We start from the raw sequence: 17,095 nt of genomic DNA, 5'->3' as shown, positions 1-17,095 counted from the left end.
GTTCAGTGATTTTTGGATGGATACTTCTGACATCACACTGCAAAGATTTTGCAATTGGTGAGGCTGTTTATGTTGGCAATGTATATAACCCCTTTTTTAAAAAACATACTTCTGATAGTAGGATTCAGTCTCGGGGCCAAAACTTTCTTCCTTTGTCTTGGAGTGGCATGTGTAGCCGTTAGTCTGTTGAGCTGAATATTATGCTCTTTTCGCAGCTTGAAAATGTGAAGCATTTAGAAAATGAAAACCCCTGACAGATTTGATCATTCAAAATATGCATGTCAGGTGATTGTTTGTGAACTGACACAGCAAGATTGTATTAATTGTACATGCATAAATTAATGATAAGATAAGTAATACAAGAGATATTTCAAAGGCATTTTATTTGCATGACAAACATTTTAAAGAGTGATGATATACGAGGGACCTATGATTAAGTGAAAAGCATTAAAGGTGATTAAGTGAAAAAGCATTAAAGGTGATTTTACTGGTAGTGCTAATTATGGTGGTCCATTAATTTCAAATATATATATATATATATATATATTTCTACAAGCAAATTTTCTATTGTTTTGAGTGGTTGGACAATTTATGCTAAACCAGGACACTTTTATTTAACCACTAAACAAGCCAAAAAAGACCATAAATGAACTGATTATTGTATCTCTTTAGGATATACTGTTCCACATTTTTCTGTTTTTAAACTCCAAAACCTTACTCATGCCCATGACACATTAGCCCAAACCACATTAATTACATATCACATTGGCTACAAAGTGATAAAATCACTCTGGTCTCACATTATGGGGTTCTTTATGCCAAATGTGGGAGTTGTCACATTAAATATGGAGTTATCCCAATTAAAAGGTAGTTTGAGAACAATATCAGCCATTGTCAAGCCTGGGTCTGGGCCAAGGCCCAGGTGTCATGACCCAGTCTCAAGTCAGGGTGCCTGGGTGGGACCTGGCCTCCAGGTCAGGCCCCAGTTTCCACAATGGCTAGGATATCGGATTAGGTGCAAACATTTTGGTGGCCTGAACCCTTGTTTGGGTCTTGTCCGAGGGTCCTGCATCGGGCCAGGGCCTAGGTTAACACTCCGTGTCACGCTCAGGCATAGGCTGCTGCCCCTGCGTCAGGCCACAGCCTATGCCTAGACAAGGCCTCATCTAGGCCTAGATGAGGCCTGTGTCCATTTGAATTCTTTCACAGTTTTCGTCTTCATCATCTCCTCCAGAAGGGCATGCCATGCATCCACCACCCTCTCCATGAATAAATATTTCCTGTTGTTAGTTCTAAGGTGTCTTCTCTGAAGTTTCATTTCATGACCCCTAGTTCTACTGACTTCTTTCCAATGGAAAAGGTTTGATGATTGTGCATCATTAAAACCTTTCAGGTATCTCCCCTGCACCTCCCCTCTTTTGGGGTGTACATATTCAGATCCTTCAGCTTCTCTTCATAGGTCTTCTGATACACATCCCACACCATTTTGATCGCTCTTCTCTGGACCGTCTCCATCCTGTCTTTATCCCTTTTCAGATACGGACTTCAGAACTGAACACATTACTCCAAATGAGGGCTCACCAAGGACCTGTACCTGGGCATTATCACCTCCTTTTTCTTACTGGTTATTCCTCTCTCTATGCAGTACTCCAAATAAGGGCTCACCAAGGACCTGACACCTGGGCATTATCACCTCCTTTTTCTTACTGGTTATTCCTCTCTCTATGCAGCCCAGCATTTTTCTAGTTTTAGCTATTGCCTTGTAACATTGTTTCGCTATCTTCAGATCTCCAGACACTATCATTCCAAGATCTTTTTTCTGGTCCGTACATATCATTCTTACATCCCCCATCACATACAGCTCTTTTGGATTGCCGTACCCCAGATGCATGACTTTGCACTGCTTGCCTTTGAATCCCAGCTGCCAAATCTTCGACCACTCATTCAGGCATGTCCACTCTATTGCAGATCTTAGTATCATCTACAAATAGGCAAATTTTACCTTTTATCCTTTCCCCATTATTACTCACAAAGATATTGTACAGAACTGGTCCCATTACCAATCCTTGTGGCACTCCACTTGACATGGTTCTCTCTTCAGAGTAGGTTCCATTTACCATTAATGTCTCCTATCAGTCAAACAATTTATAATCCACACCACCACATTAGCACTCAGCCTCCTATGCAGGACCATATCTAAAGCTTTGCTGAAATCCAAGTAGATCACATTTAGCGCTATTCCTTGATCCAATTCGCTAATCACCCAATCAAAAAAGTCAATCAGATTTGTCTGACAGGACTTTTCTCTGGTGAATCCATGCTGCCTCAGGTCTAGCAACCCACTGGATTGTAGATAGTTCACTATCCATTCCTTCAGCAGAGTTTCTACTAATTTTTCCACCATCATGGTAAGGCTAACCGGCTTATAGTTTATGGTCTCCTCTGCTACCACTCCTTTAAAATGGGACCACCACCACTCTTTTCCAATCCTGTCGCACCATTCTCGTTTCCAGGGATCTATTGAACAGATCCTTCAGTGGACCCGCCAGCACATCTCTGAGCTCCCTCAGTATCCTGGGGTGTATCTCATCTGGCTACATGGTCTTGTAGACTTTCAGTTTTCCTAGCTCCTCCCATACATTGTCTTCTGTAAACAGAGTTTTATCTACTCTATCCCCATCTATAGTCTTGTTAATCAGCAACATTCCTTCTCCAGGGTGTTCTTTAGTGAATACCGAACTGAAGTATTTGATTGATATTTCTGTCATTTCTTCATTACTCTCCACTCATTGCTCCTTCTCATCTTTCAATTTCACTATACTATTTCTGACTTCCCTTCTTTCACTGATATATCTCAAAAAATGTTTGTCTTCTCACTTTACTTCTTTGGCCATCCTTTCTTCCACTTGACCTTTTACTTTCCTTAATTCTTTCTTTGTCTCCTCAGTTTTAACAGATATTCCACTCTGTGTTCCTTTTTTTGGGATCCTTTATACTTCTTGAATGATGTTCTTTTTACCTTTACTGTTTCATTCACTTCCTTGGAGAACCAGATCAGTTTCTTATTCCTCTTACTCTTGTTTACTTCTCAATTGCATGGATATGTCTCCAGATGTCTATCTCTCCATTACTCTCCATTTGATTTTTTAAATATTACACTCCCTTCTCATAAAGTCACAAAACTTCCAGTTTTTATCAAGATCTAGGTCTATTGTGAGACTGAAGTCTGCCCCACAACAATAAGTATGTTATTGTTTGTAAGGTTTTGGGTGGACCACTGGACACTGTGACAGCTGACCACGCCCACTGGGGGGGGGGGAAGTCCTGTGAGGGGCCACAGGTCAGGCTCAGCTTTGGGACACACAACACAGAGTTATATCTTTTATTAGACAGAGTTGAGAAGCCACCAGAGGTGGCAGTAGTGAGTAGAGTTGAAGCCCAGCTGGGCTAGGGTTCCTCAGGATACTAGAACAGTGATTCCCTCTATGGCTGTGCTGTAGTGGAGAAAACTGAGATAGTGAGTACAGTGGAGCATACATAGAGTTCTGGTATAGCCTCATTGGTAAAGTTACTCACACAGCAGTTTCTCCCGGAAGGTGACACAGAAGCTGGAATAGAGGCAGGCCCTCGAGGAGCGAGTACCTAGTTTCAGAGAACAGCTCTGAGGAAATAAAGTTGGTAACTCACTGATGATGTAGGTAGTGGTTTCTTCCAAGCAGAAGAGATAAGTGCCGGCAGCGAGTCAGGGAACATGGGTCCTCGAGGAGCAAGTATTGGTTCCTGATAGCAACCTGCAAGAAATGAGAGAGGCCCCCGAGGAGCGGATACCCCGTTAGGATAAAGTCCAAAAGTTGGAGTGGCAGAGTAGCTAGGTACAGAGAGCGAATCCCATCGGTAATGAGTTCCCATTCCTTGCTAACTCGATTAGCTAACAAAAAGTGTAGGCTTTTGTATCCGGGATGCGTGACGTCATCACAGGGGGATGCCCCAGAGGTTCGCGCCAAAGAGAGAATAAAAAGCAGGGCCATGCGGCGTGTGCACCCTTTGGTACCTGGGCAACATGGCGGGATGCAGTGCCCAAGCCAGACCAGGGACGCCAGAGAGGACGGCAGGCAGACGCCGCAGCAGCCAGACGTCCATCAACCATGGGAGGAGTCGCAAGAAAGGAAAGGTGGGCGGAGTGGAGAACGGGCAGCGACAGTCGTAACAAAGTAAGCTGCCTTCCACAATAATTCAGTAATCATTAGGCCCTTTGATTCAGTTTGAGACTCATTTGGGGCATATATTGAGACAAAATTAATCATCTGATCAGCAATTTTTCCTCTGGGTCTCTTTTTACTTTCTTTACCAAAAAGGGAGTTTTCTTTAATAACAAGATGCCCACCCCCCTTTTTCTTTTTTGTAAAAGATGCCTAATATGAGTCACCTATAGGTCTGTTAAATAGGCAAGCCTTACAACACTTCTTAAAATGAATTTCTTGTACAAATAGTACATGTGTTTTTAATTTAACAACTTCTTTCATTAGTAAAATATGCTTCTGTATGAAATAAAGTCCCTTAACCCTGAGTGTAGCAGACTTTTAACCCCCTCCATAATATATCAGAGAGCACTCAATCCTTTGCATGCAGTATCCCATTGGAGTGGAACTGTAGCCTTCTAATATCTGATCACATCTGCAACCCCTGTCTTTCCAAATTAGTACATATGTTGCCCTCCAGAACCATTTCTAGCAAACCTAGAGAAAACTAAGAATTATTAAACCCCCTCGCCCCCCCCCCCCCAACCAGCCCCTCAATACCTCAGGGGCCGATGCATTACATTTTGTGGAAAGCGGGTGCTGACATTTCAGCGCACGCATGCATTTGCATGTGATGAGCGCTAACTCATTCACTCCATGTCGGATGTGTGTTAAATAGGCGCTAATCCCCCTATTGCATTAGGGGATGGATTAGCGTCTATTTAGTCCGCGTCCGACAGCGGGTTAAACAGTGCGCTCGTGTGAGTGCACTGTATTGCATCAGCTCCTCAGTTTGTAAATGACCCAAACCCTTTTATAAACATGTTTTTTAAATCTCTTCCCATCCCATAACACTTGCATAACTCTCAATGAACAAACAATATAAAAATAAACCAGTTGAATGCCAAATCCCTTATCTATATTCCCACTCCATAGGGGCTATTCCTTCCAATCTTCCCTCTCCCATAACCTTTATAACACTTCTTCCTCTCTCATATAAAACAACCTTCCAAAAAAATTCTAAATTAGAAGTTTCCAACTCAAAACCCAATTATCCTCTATTCACTCTAGAATAATTTTATTAAAATAATTAGACTTTCCTGCAACACATTTCCTTAAACTTATCTAACCACTATTCACAATGTTTGTAAGTTTCTAAATATAGATTAGAACCTCCCTTTACCCCCATCATAGAAATAATTTCTTTTTCAGGAGACCTTCTTGACTGAAACTGATTATTCAAGTTTGTGCATCAACAAAGTCAGACAGTTGCATTTTGAGGCAGAAATTCCAAGTTATTATGTTCTTTGTCTTTTGGAGCCCACTGGGTTAGAACCCCTTTGCTTGACAATCGCTTCCTCTTGGCTCATGCTTCTTCCCTTCCTTTCCTTCTGATAGCATTTCTAGAGCTTCCATGCATTCAAATGAATTAGTGAAATGATAATCCTTGTTTCTAAAACAAAAGTTCAGCAAGAAGGGGAAATCCCAGTGATATTTAATAAATTTAGACATCAGCTTGGTGGTAAGAGGTTTCACGTTCTTGCTTTTCAAAAGGGTAGCTTGAAGCAAATCTAAAAACATCTTAATATGAACCCCCTTGTATAAAAATGAATCTTTCAATTTATCAATGTTTGCTTATGTTGGAAATAATGGAAGCATACCATAATGAGTCTGGGGACTGAATTACCAGGGGATGTCCCTCTAATAGTGTGAAGAGTTCTGTCTATTTTTAGATCCTGACCTAAGTCGGGACCCGCAGTCAGTTGAGAAATATATTTGACTATATCCTGCATGTAATCCATTCTGTCTTTTTCAGGGACTCCCAAAATTCTCACATTATATTTCCTCTGCCTATTTTCAAGAACTTCATGTGTGTCCTCTAAAAGATGAACCTTCTGCTGCAGTGACCTGATTCTTTGGTGAAAGTAAACTGAGCAGTCTATCTGTTCCACAAATGTATTTTGAGGCCTACCCTCTCTTTAAGGCTTTTCACTTCTTTTTATAGGTTTGTAATGGATCCTGAGATTTCTGTGTATAGAAGTTGAAATTTGTTGATTATTAATGCTTGTTCTGCTTTAGTACTGGTCCATCCAGCAATGCTTCTTCTTTAAGGAACTGCTGATATCACTGTCCCATCAAGATCCTGCCAGAGAGAGCCGCTGCATAATTTGGTTTTGATACTATGCTGAAAAACAGAAATAAAAGAAAAAGTGTTTTACTCCAATATTTATAATGCAATAGATCACCTTATTGGGAGTAGGTATTTTACTGTTTGTCCAGTTATCCAGAAGAGATTTTCAGTGTGTTATGATGACACTCAATAAAGTTGTGAAATTCAATACAAGGCCCAAGAGACTCTACATTCTATTGCAGAAAATCAGTTCCATCAGGATCAAGTACAACTGATTTTCAACAATGTCCTTTCCATCCATTGCATGCACCCCAAAACCACTACAGTGCAGATGTTGATCATACCTCAGTTTCCCACGGGATCCTCAGCTCTGTGGCATAGCAGGATAGCCATTGGTTTGTTCTCTCCAGTCCTCCCTGCACCAAATCATCAGAAATAGAAAAGGTAGGGATGCCATAGGATCCCTCCCTGACAGCATTGCAGAGTAATTTGCCTGCTGACCCAGGTTTATACACCTCAGCAATTATATATTTGGCTGAGTACTACAATCACTAATGTCCAACAGGCAGCTCTGTCATTAGGTAGTTCACCACTTTGGGATTACAACTAATACAAGCCTCTAAATGTTGCAGGAAGAATGCATGAATTAAAGTTCTTAGAACATAAGAACATAAGATATGCAATACTGGGTCAGTCCAGTATCCTGTTTCTAACAGTGGCCAATCCAGCACACAAGTACCTGAAAAGTACCCAAACATTAGAAGGATCACAAGACACTATTGCTTATCAATTACCTTCATAGCGGTTTATGGATTTTTCCTCTAGGAACTTTTCCAAACCTTTTTTAAACCCAGTTACACTAACTGCTGTAACCACATCCTCTGGCAATGAATTCCAGAGCTAAACTATGCGTTGAGTGAAAAAGAATTTTCTTCAGTTTGTTTAAATGAGCTACTTGCTAACTTCATGGAGTGCCTCCTGGTCCTTCTGTTATCTGAGAGAGTAAATAACTAATTTGCATTAACTTGTTCAAGTCCTTTCATGATTTTGTAGACTTCTATCAGTGGACAGTAGCATCAGCAGTGAAGGGGTCAGGGACACTAGGAGGGAACCACTCAGAAGCAGCACAGGTCTTCTCCAAGTTCCTCCTGAGTAGTAGGGATGTGAATCGTTTTTGAACGATTAAAATTATCGTCAGATAATTTTAAAATCTTCCAAAATCGTTAGAGTGCACGTCAGGGGCATTTGTATTGTATCGTTAAATAGGGCGCGGGAAAACCGGCATACCAGAAAAACCCTAAAACCCACCCCGAACCTTTAAAACAAATCCCCCACCCTCCCGAACCCCCCCAAAATGTTTTAAATTACCTGGGGTCCAGTGGGGGGGTCCCGACGCGATCTCCAGCTCTCTGGCCACTGCTGCGTTGAGAAATGGTGCAGGTGGCCCTTTGCCCTTATAATGTGACAGGGCAAAGGTAGTGCCGGCGCCATTTTGGTTCCTTACTCCCGACGTCACGCATGCAGGAGATCGCCCCCAGACCCCCGCTGGACCCCCAGGGACTTTTGGCCAACTTGGGGGGGGGGGGGCTCCTGACCCCACAAGACTTGCCAAAAGTCCAGCGGGGGTCCGGGAGCGACCTCCTGCACGCGGGCCGTATTGCCAATCTTCAAAATGGCGCCGGCGCTACCTTTGTCCTCACTATGTCATATGGAAAACCGGCACCGTCAAAATGGCGCCGGTGCTACCTTTGCCCTCACTATGTCATAAGGGTGACCATCGCCCGTATGACATAGTGAGGGCAAAGGTAGCGCCGGCGCCATTTTGAAGATTGGCAATACGGCCCGCATGCAGGAGGTCACTCCCGGACCCCCGCTGGACTTTTGGCAAGTCTTGTGGGGGTCAGGAGACCCCCCCCAAGCTGGCCAAAAGTCCCTGGGGGTCCAGCGGGGGTCCGGGGGCGATCTCCTGCACGCGTGACGTCGGGAGTCAGGAACCAAAATGGCGCCGGCGCTACCTTTGCCCTGTCACATGATAAGGGCAAAGGGCCACAGGCGCCATTGCTCTTAGCGCAGTCGTGGCCAGAGAGAGGGAGATCGCGCCGGGACCCCCCCACTGGACCCCAGGTAATTTAAAACATTTTGGGGGGGTTCGGGAGGGTGAGGGATTTGTTTTAAAGGTTCGGGGTGGGTTTTAGGGTTTTTTTGGTGTGCCGGTTTTCCCGCCCTCCTCCGATTTACGATTTTTAATGATTTAAAAAAAAAAAAAAAAAAACACGACGATAAGATTTACCTCCCCCCCCCCCAGCCAAAATCGATCGTTAAGACAATCGATCACACGATTCACACCCCTACTGAGTAGTGTCTGAATCATATACTTGCAGAATGTACTGATTCAGATGAATCATATGAGTTATTTTGAAACTCGCTCAAAGGTTATTGAACTGCTAGTAGCCTTGCTCCTGGCCTTTGAGATCTCCTGCAAATGCTGGTTCTGTTTTGGCTTCTGATGGTGCATTGGGGTGTTCATGTCGTTGCCTTACACTTCAGTCTTTGCCTTGGGGTTTTGATGCCACTGTGCTCACAGTCCTACCCACTTCCCCTATGCCAAGGAATGTTCATGCCACTGTACTCGCTGCCTTTCCCTGCACTCTAAGCCTTGGGGGGTGTTTTTGCCACTGTTTCTGCTGCTTTGACTATTAGAAGCTTGAGATGTTTGTGCTACTTTAACTGTTTGTTGGTGCCTTTGTGGTGTCTCTACCACTTATGGTGCTGCTTTCCCCCTTTCATGGTGCCTTGAGGGTGTTTAATCCCACGTTGGTTCGGCTTTTCTGGTCTTTTGGTGTCTTGGGCTGCTAATGCCAATGATATTGGTGCTATTCCCCCCTCTTTAGGTTCTCGGGCTGCTGCTTTGTTCTTCTCATGGTACTTTGGTGTGATCATGCCACTGTTGGTGTGGATTTGCTTTTCTTAAAGCGCTCTTGGATATTGATGTATCTTTCTGGGCTGCTTTGACTTGTCATGGTGTCTTGAGCTATTCATGCCACCCTTGGTGCAACTTTTTCCCCACTCTTGGTGTCTGGGCATGCCCCTCCCTCTGCTGAAGATTCTTGCTTGCAAGTTTCACTAAAACCTGAATACAAATCTCCAAATTTTGAGCAAAAAAAAAAAAAAAAAGATGCATTGCTCCCTCCATTGACTTTAATGGGAAATGAATGACCAAATGACATATAAAAAAAAACAAATAAATGTTTTGACCCCAAACTGAGTGAAACAAATCACTGAGTTAAATGAACCGAATAAAGAAACTGAACGAAAAATCTTTTCATGCACATCCCACTACCTGGCTGGTAATGACCTCAATTTGGACCTGATTTTGCAATCCTTTATTAGACTGAACCTGTGACTAAGGAAATGATGAATCCCTGTTCTTTCATCAGTGGCAATGTTCTGGCCATAACCTAACAATTGTAACTGATAAATAGCACAGATAAATGCATTTAAAACAATTTTATGTGAACTAAATAATTTAGCTAAATAAACAGGCAGTATAAGTTGCTGCTTTTAGAAAATATACAGTCATCCCTCTCTCTACAAGAAACTTTATACTCACTGTAAATTATTGCAGAAAATATTCTGCTCTTACCCGTCACTAGTTTTAATACATTTAAAACAATAATCTATTACTGCATCTACAAACTCAGGTCCTTCTGTAGATGAAGGTTCCATTTGCTTAAGGCAAGAATATCCATTACTCAGCAGATGACAGGTTACTGTGTTCACCAGGCTGCCCAAATTACCTTACATTTTTAAAATTCGATTTTACTGTCTTTATTGCTCCCTGCAAACTATTTGAAGCTATACTTACCTTCCCTCTTAGAGACAGAAGAAAAATGTCCTGAGATTACAGCAGCAGCAGAAGAACTTTGAAATAGTGCTACAAATGTTCTTTATTCAAAGCACTATTCCAGAACGTGATGTTGGCTGTTATGAGCTGAATTAATTTGTATGGCTTGAGCAGGTCTTTTGCTGGTTTTCTTTCTTCTATTGTTAATTGTGTGCAAAACAAAACCCAACAGATCTGTTATTTCATAACTTCAAAATTTTGTTCAAGCACATATGATATAATGTCAATGAAATCATTTAACACAGCACGGAGAAGAATCACTCTAGGTGCATTTCACGGTTGATTCCTCTAGGGGGTGAACATCTTTATTACCAGTTCTTACGTTTTTATCCCAACAGCACTTCACAATGGTAAGGATGGTTCAACTTAAAAAAAGGAGAAGTCAACAAGCAACCCTATAAAAATCTAATACACATACAAAAATAGGGTCATGACAAAAAATCAAATATCAATATGAGAAAAAAAATTAGATTTATTACAACTTCAAATATTATTTAATTACTTTTACAATCCCAGTGTTGACCACTTCTAAAAATTATTGCATCTCCAGTCCTTGATAGGTATTGCATCTCCAATCCTAATGCTAGTGTTTTAGCATCATTTGCCTTCATCAGGGGATAGATGTAATGGCCAAAACTTAACTCATATGGACACATGTCACCTCAGTATTTCCCAGAGTTTCTCAGACAGGAAATGAACCAGGTGATTGCAAACCCAAGGCTACCATTGTTTAAAGGGGATGCAAGGCCTACACCTGTGTGCCAAATCCATGTGGGGAAATTGCAGATCACTCCCCCATCCCCACATATTCTATAAATGTATAAAACATTAGTCTGTTTTCAGCTCACCTCTAAGCCCCACTCCCTTTTGAAAATAATCCCATGGTGTATAAACCGGCATGCAAGGATATCTCTATGTGGTGGTTTTTGCTTGATTTTGAATAAGTTGCTTTGTATGATATTTCATCACTGCAGCTCATTAACTCAGAATTTTAGTAAATGTTTATGTTCAGGGGTTATTTTATGAACATTTTAGCAAAAGGGACTAGTGAAAGAGCCTGCAAAATGCTGACATTTTGTCATTTTTATATGTTTCAGGATGTGTGGTGCATTTTTCCTTGTGTTGGCCTCTTTTGCAAAAAAAAAAAACAAAACAAACACATTTTAGTATATCGGTGTTTCTGTGTCAGGGTACATAAACATGTCAGCAGATAAATTTATAGAGTAAGGAATAAAGAATCTGAGTTGTGCAAGGGACATATGAGACATCTGTGATTGAAGGCCTGATTTTGAAAATACTTCACAGGCATAAAATCCTGCTCCGTAATCTAAGGCCATGAATGCTTACGTGAATCAGACTGGGTAAGCAGTGCCCATCAGCTGCATTTGCTATAAGCAGATGTGTTGATTCCCCCAAATCTACTCAGCCATTATCCATTTTGCCATAACTGTAGTCACTGGGTTGGGCAACCTTGCACCCTCTAGAAATATCTGTGCACCCCCACAGTTCTGGCAAGTGAAGGCAGCTCTGGGGCCAGGGCATGGATAGTTCATTACCTGCAGTACTGATGCATTTACATGCGTAATGTAACAAATTGTGTAGAAATAAAATTAATAAAATAAAGCAGAAAAATAGCAAGAAAATGAATTAAATGATCCAAATAAAATTTTGCCTATGTACACCCCCTAGTAAAAGGACCTATGGTGTAACCCAGTTTGACATTTCTTATATGATCTTAGCAAAGTTAGATAAGAGATAAGAGAATGACTATTGCTGATTTTGGTTGTTTTCTATATAATTTGATTTTTGCCTTCCTGTAGGATAAATACGAAATAGCAAGAGGACCATAGTCAGCTATTGGCTGGCTAGAAAAATTCAACAGACTTTTCTGGCTAACTTAGGCCTAGATTTATAATTTTGCTAGAAATATAGCATCTATCTTAGGCCTGGATTTATCAAAATGCACTAAATATTGCATGCAATAGGAAAAGGAGTGTGTTTTATGGTAATAGGCAGTTTATCGCAATTTGCACTAATATCTATGCGAAGCGCTATTTTAGTGCAAATTGCAATAACTTTTTCGCAATAAGTGCCAGAATTGTTGTGTTTCCTACATACAACCACTGTGAGCCCAGCCCACTTGGCCAAAATTCCCGCTCCATTATCCTCCCTTTTTTTCTCATTTGCATCGCACCAAACGTTATGGTGCTTTTGCATGCGTTACTAGCGTTTTCACACGCAAAAATGCCATATAGCACTTTGATAGATGACCCCTTAGCTGGAAAAAGGACCCTGCCCTGGAATGCTCCCACCTCACCCCTAATTTATCCAGATATCTGTTTAGCTGGATAAAAAGTTAGATAGATAAGTACAGGTGGTTAGACAAGATGTTTTTAAATACTATGGTTTGTCTGGCTAAGGATGAGAGTTATCCACATAAACCACATTCAATATTTATCTCCAAATGTCTAAAAATAAATACATTGTGTTTGTCCACATCTAAAAAAAATATCCAGAACTTTGAAACCATTGTAGTGACCAATCTAATCAGAAAGCCTCTTTAAGGATACAGAAGAAAAAAATAAAATTTAGAAGGTGAAGGTGAAGGTACTGCAAACTCAAGAAATTCTATGAACATGAGCACTGGACAATACTTTAAAGCCAGTTACTGTAACCCATGCATCTAACAGCGGAACTATTTATTCTGAGTTCGGGAAAAATAAGAAATGCAAAGCCACATTAAGTTTTCTCATTGTCTTTTGCAGATTTCATTGTTTAAGTCCAAGCAAGCTGTTCTTTTGCCCTCAAAAAAATCCCATCAGCATTCACTATAAGGTCCTAAAGCTAAAGTTGAGCATATAACGAGTTTTTAAAAGACAACGCTGTGGCGGAAAATTATAGCTTACTGAGCCAAGTGTATTTTCAACATGACTCACCTGTCATAAAAACATGAGATGCCTTGGTAATTTGAGGGCGAGCAACCTGTTATTAATCTCCCTCTGCTCTTAATGCATCATGGACCATTAATGTGTCTCCAGTCTAGTAAACAGCAACAATTAGCTAAATTTGCTGAAAACTTTTTTTTTTTTACCAAGAAATCTCCTATTTCTACTTGAATGCCTTGAGCACTACAGTCGCTTTAACATGATCAGTGAGGTATTGCTAATAAAAGCTAAGCGGAAACTTAGACACTGCTTTAACCTTGACTGCTGGAACTGTTTAAGCCAGAATTAAGCAGTAAAAGACAGATCATAAAGCCGGTCCTTCTTCTGCAGAGATTGTTCCTTGGATGGCTGCTGTTTATCAGTGCATGCGTATGGTTTGGGGAAAATAAAAAAAACAAACAAACATGAGCAGTCATCAGCGTTAAAGGTCCTGACTTTCTACCAACCATTCTCACGTTCATGAACAGCAACAATTCATTCACTTTTATTTAAATATATATATAAAGTTTTCCAAGTATTCTGCATATTTGATTTTTATGCCATATCTGCTTGTCTTCTTTCCTTCATTCTTCTCCATTTCTGTTCTATCTCTATTTCTTTTTCTCTTTTTAAACTTTTCACTATTTTAACATTTTCCTCATGTCTTCAGTTTATTTTTTTTCACCATCTCTGGGTGGCTCTACTTCTGCCCTTTTCTATGTTTTATCCACTCTTCAGCTTATTCCTTTCTTCCTTTTCATAGCCTACTCTGCCTTCTCAGGCATTTTTTATTTAATCCAGCCCAACCTTTCCTTCAGCTAGTGCCTCTTCTCCTGCTTTGCCCAGTCTGTCTCTACACCTCTTTCCACATTGCCAATCTGGCCTAAATTTGTTTCCTCCTCATTCTTTTTCCTCCACCACAGCCAGTCTCTCCCATTTCTCTTTCTTCTTTTGCTAAATTTGTCTCTCTACTTCTTCCCCCCCCCCCCCCCCCCACCAAAGCAGGTTTCTACTCCTCTTTCTTCTTTCTTCCCTTCCAGTTCTGCTGGTTTCTCCCTTAAGAAATATTTCATTTGTTTCATCTGTCCCTGTAGTCCTTATCTTTACTTTATTAGCCTTCATTCCTCTCTTTCATTTTTAATCTCTCTTCTTATCTTTTTCACATCTTCTCCCTTCATCTATTGCTCTTTAACCTCCTTTCTATGATTCTCCTTTCAAATTCCAGCACCATGCAGAACAGCAAAATAAGGGCTTAATTTACCAAGCATTTTTCCTATAGACATTAGGGATGTGCATTCAGGAGAAACAAAATACAAAATAACAAAGAAATCACCTATTTCATTTTGAAAACATTCCAAAATGAAACAATTTAAATTCCAATGAAATTTCATCAGAATTTCATTTTGTTTTGAAAATCTGAAAACAAAAGAATCCATTGGGCCAGGGCCTTGACTAGGGAATAGGTTGAGACCCAAAGCAGAGGCCACAGCCTACTCTTGAGCATGATGATAGGATCTTGGCCTAGGCCTAGGCCTGAGGCTGAGGCCTTTCCTCAGGTTAAGCTTAGGCCTGAGGCCATGGCCTCTCCTCAGGCTAGGCCTAGGTCCAAGGCCTGAACCTCGACTTGGCACAGGACATAGCCTGATGCATAGGTTGTGGCCTGTTCATGCAAACACCAGGATCTTGACCTAGACCTGGTCCCAGGTCCTTGGCCAACAACAGAGCAAAGGCACAAGTCTGAAAGATTTTGCCAGGGGTCAGGGAATTTCCTGACACCCACTTACCTTCTCCATCAGGTAACTGACACTGCGACCAGGCCCAGGTCCCGTTTTGGGACTTTCTCTAGGCCAAGGCCTGGGCCCAGAAATAATGTTTTTTTTTTTACCTGTCTGGAAACCATTTCCCCTTGTCTAGGCCTTGTGCCAGGCTCAGGCCTGACACTGGAAACTGATACTGACATCTGGGTCTCAGCCTAGGCCAAGTCCAGTGTCCTGGTCCAAAGCCAGGGCCCATCCTGGAGGCCCAGTCCTGATGCCTGGGTTTTGGCTTATGTCATGTTAAATGCTGGGGCCTGGCCTGGAGGCTCAATTCTGACACATGGGCCAAGGCCAGGCACAGACCCAACACTGTGAGCACGGCTCATGGTCAGGCCCAGGCCTCAGAGATCCTCTTCCAACATCTACTTACTTCTTTCTTCACCTTTTAAATGAAGGTGTCTGTTTGGGACATGCTGGAGTAAATTGACTCCAGTATATTTTCCTCAGTGAAGGCACTATTTTGATTTTCAACAGTTAACTGAAATAAGCTACATCAAAATGGCACCCACCACTGGGGAGAATATACTGGAATTAATTTACTCTGGCACATCCTGAGCAGATGCTGTCATTTGAAGAGCAAAGAAAGAATAAAAAAGACATTGCAAGAAGACCTCCGAGGCCTAGTCGGCATTGACCTTAGCTAGGGCTGTGATCCAAGCATCAGCACCAGATTAATAGGAAAGGAGTAAAGAATAAAATGGTGAATGTCATAATGCCTTTGTGGTGAGGCTGCACCTGGAGTACTATGTGCAGTTCTGGTTGCCACATCTCAGAAAAAGATTGGAGCAGTGGAATAGCCTAGTGATAGAGCACTGGGTTATGAACCAGGAGACCAGGGTTTGAGTCCTGCTGTTGTTCCTTGTGACCTTGGGCAAGTCACTCTTACCTCAGGTACAAACTTATAGGGTCATTTATCAAATATGGTGTTTTTTGCATGCGTTAAGCACCTTTAACGCATGCAATAGTACCCATAACGTATGGTGTGATGCAAATCAGAAAAAGAGGAGGAGTTAGGTTTACTGTTTTGCAAAGCCCTATAGCATACATCAAGGATTTTAAACATTTATTTATTTATTTATTTATTTATTTATTTAACAGCTTTTAATATACCGGTGTTCGTGCGAGCACATCGCGCCGGTTTACCATAAACTTGAGAAAGGAGGAAAGTTACAAAAAACAGGGAGCGGGTGATGGAGCAGGCTCGAAAAAAGGAGGGGAGGGGGAGAAGGGGAGAAAGTAAAGGAGGAAGGGATAGCAGCTGAGAAAGCACAGGAACTGAGAGGTAATTACAAGAGATTAATTGGAGGTTTAACGTGGGTTAAAACATAGTAGGTTGGTTACATAGTAGCTTATTTACAGCAGTTGGAGGTTATGAATATTGGCTTATTTACAGCAAATAAAGCAGATTATGAAAGATAACTTATTTACATCAGTTAGTATTGGTTGTACATTTTAGTTTGATTCATACAGGTTTCCATGGAGGGAGAGGGAGAAGGAGACTAGCCATAGTACTCTTACACTAGATAGGTATTTATATCTCTATGGGAGACCCACCTAGTAACTCGAGGTGAGGTTTAGGTATTTGTGTAGGGGGTTAGGGGCCACTTTGACATTCAAAGTGAGATGTACGAACAGAACAGTGCTCTCTTGTGATGATTTGATGACCTTTGGAGTGAGGAAACTCACTCAAACCTGAGATTTGTGCAGTGTTCTCAACATAGCTTGATGAAATCTCTACCTGGGTAACATCAAGCTAGGTTGAGAGAACATTGTACAAATCTCATCTTTGAGTGAGTTTCCTCACTCCGAAGGTCATCAAATCATCACAAGAGAGCACATGTCAAAGTGGCCCCTAACCCCTACACTAATACCTAAACCTCACCTCGAGTTACTAGGTGGGCCTCCCATAGAGATATAAATACCTATCTAGTGGGCAGGCATTATAGCTAGTCTCTCTCTCTCTCTCTCTCTCTCTCTCTCTCTCTCTCTCTCTCTCTCTCTCTCTCTCTCTCTCTCTCTCTCTCTCTCTCTCTCTCTCTCTCTCTCTCTCTCTCCAGTGATGGTTGAGTTCTAGGAGACAA

This window comes from Rhinatrema bivittatum, chromosome 1, assembly GCF_901001135.1.
Source record: "Rhinatrema bivittatum chromosome 1, aRhiBiv1.1, whole genome shotgun sequence".
NCBI lineage: Eukaryota > Metazoa > Chordata > Amphibia > Gymnophiona > Rhinatrematidae > Rhinatrema > Rhinatrema bivittatum.
This window is presented reverse-complemented; position numbering follows the sequence as displayed.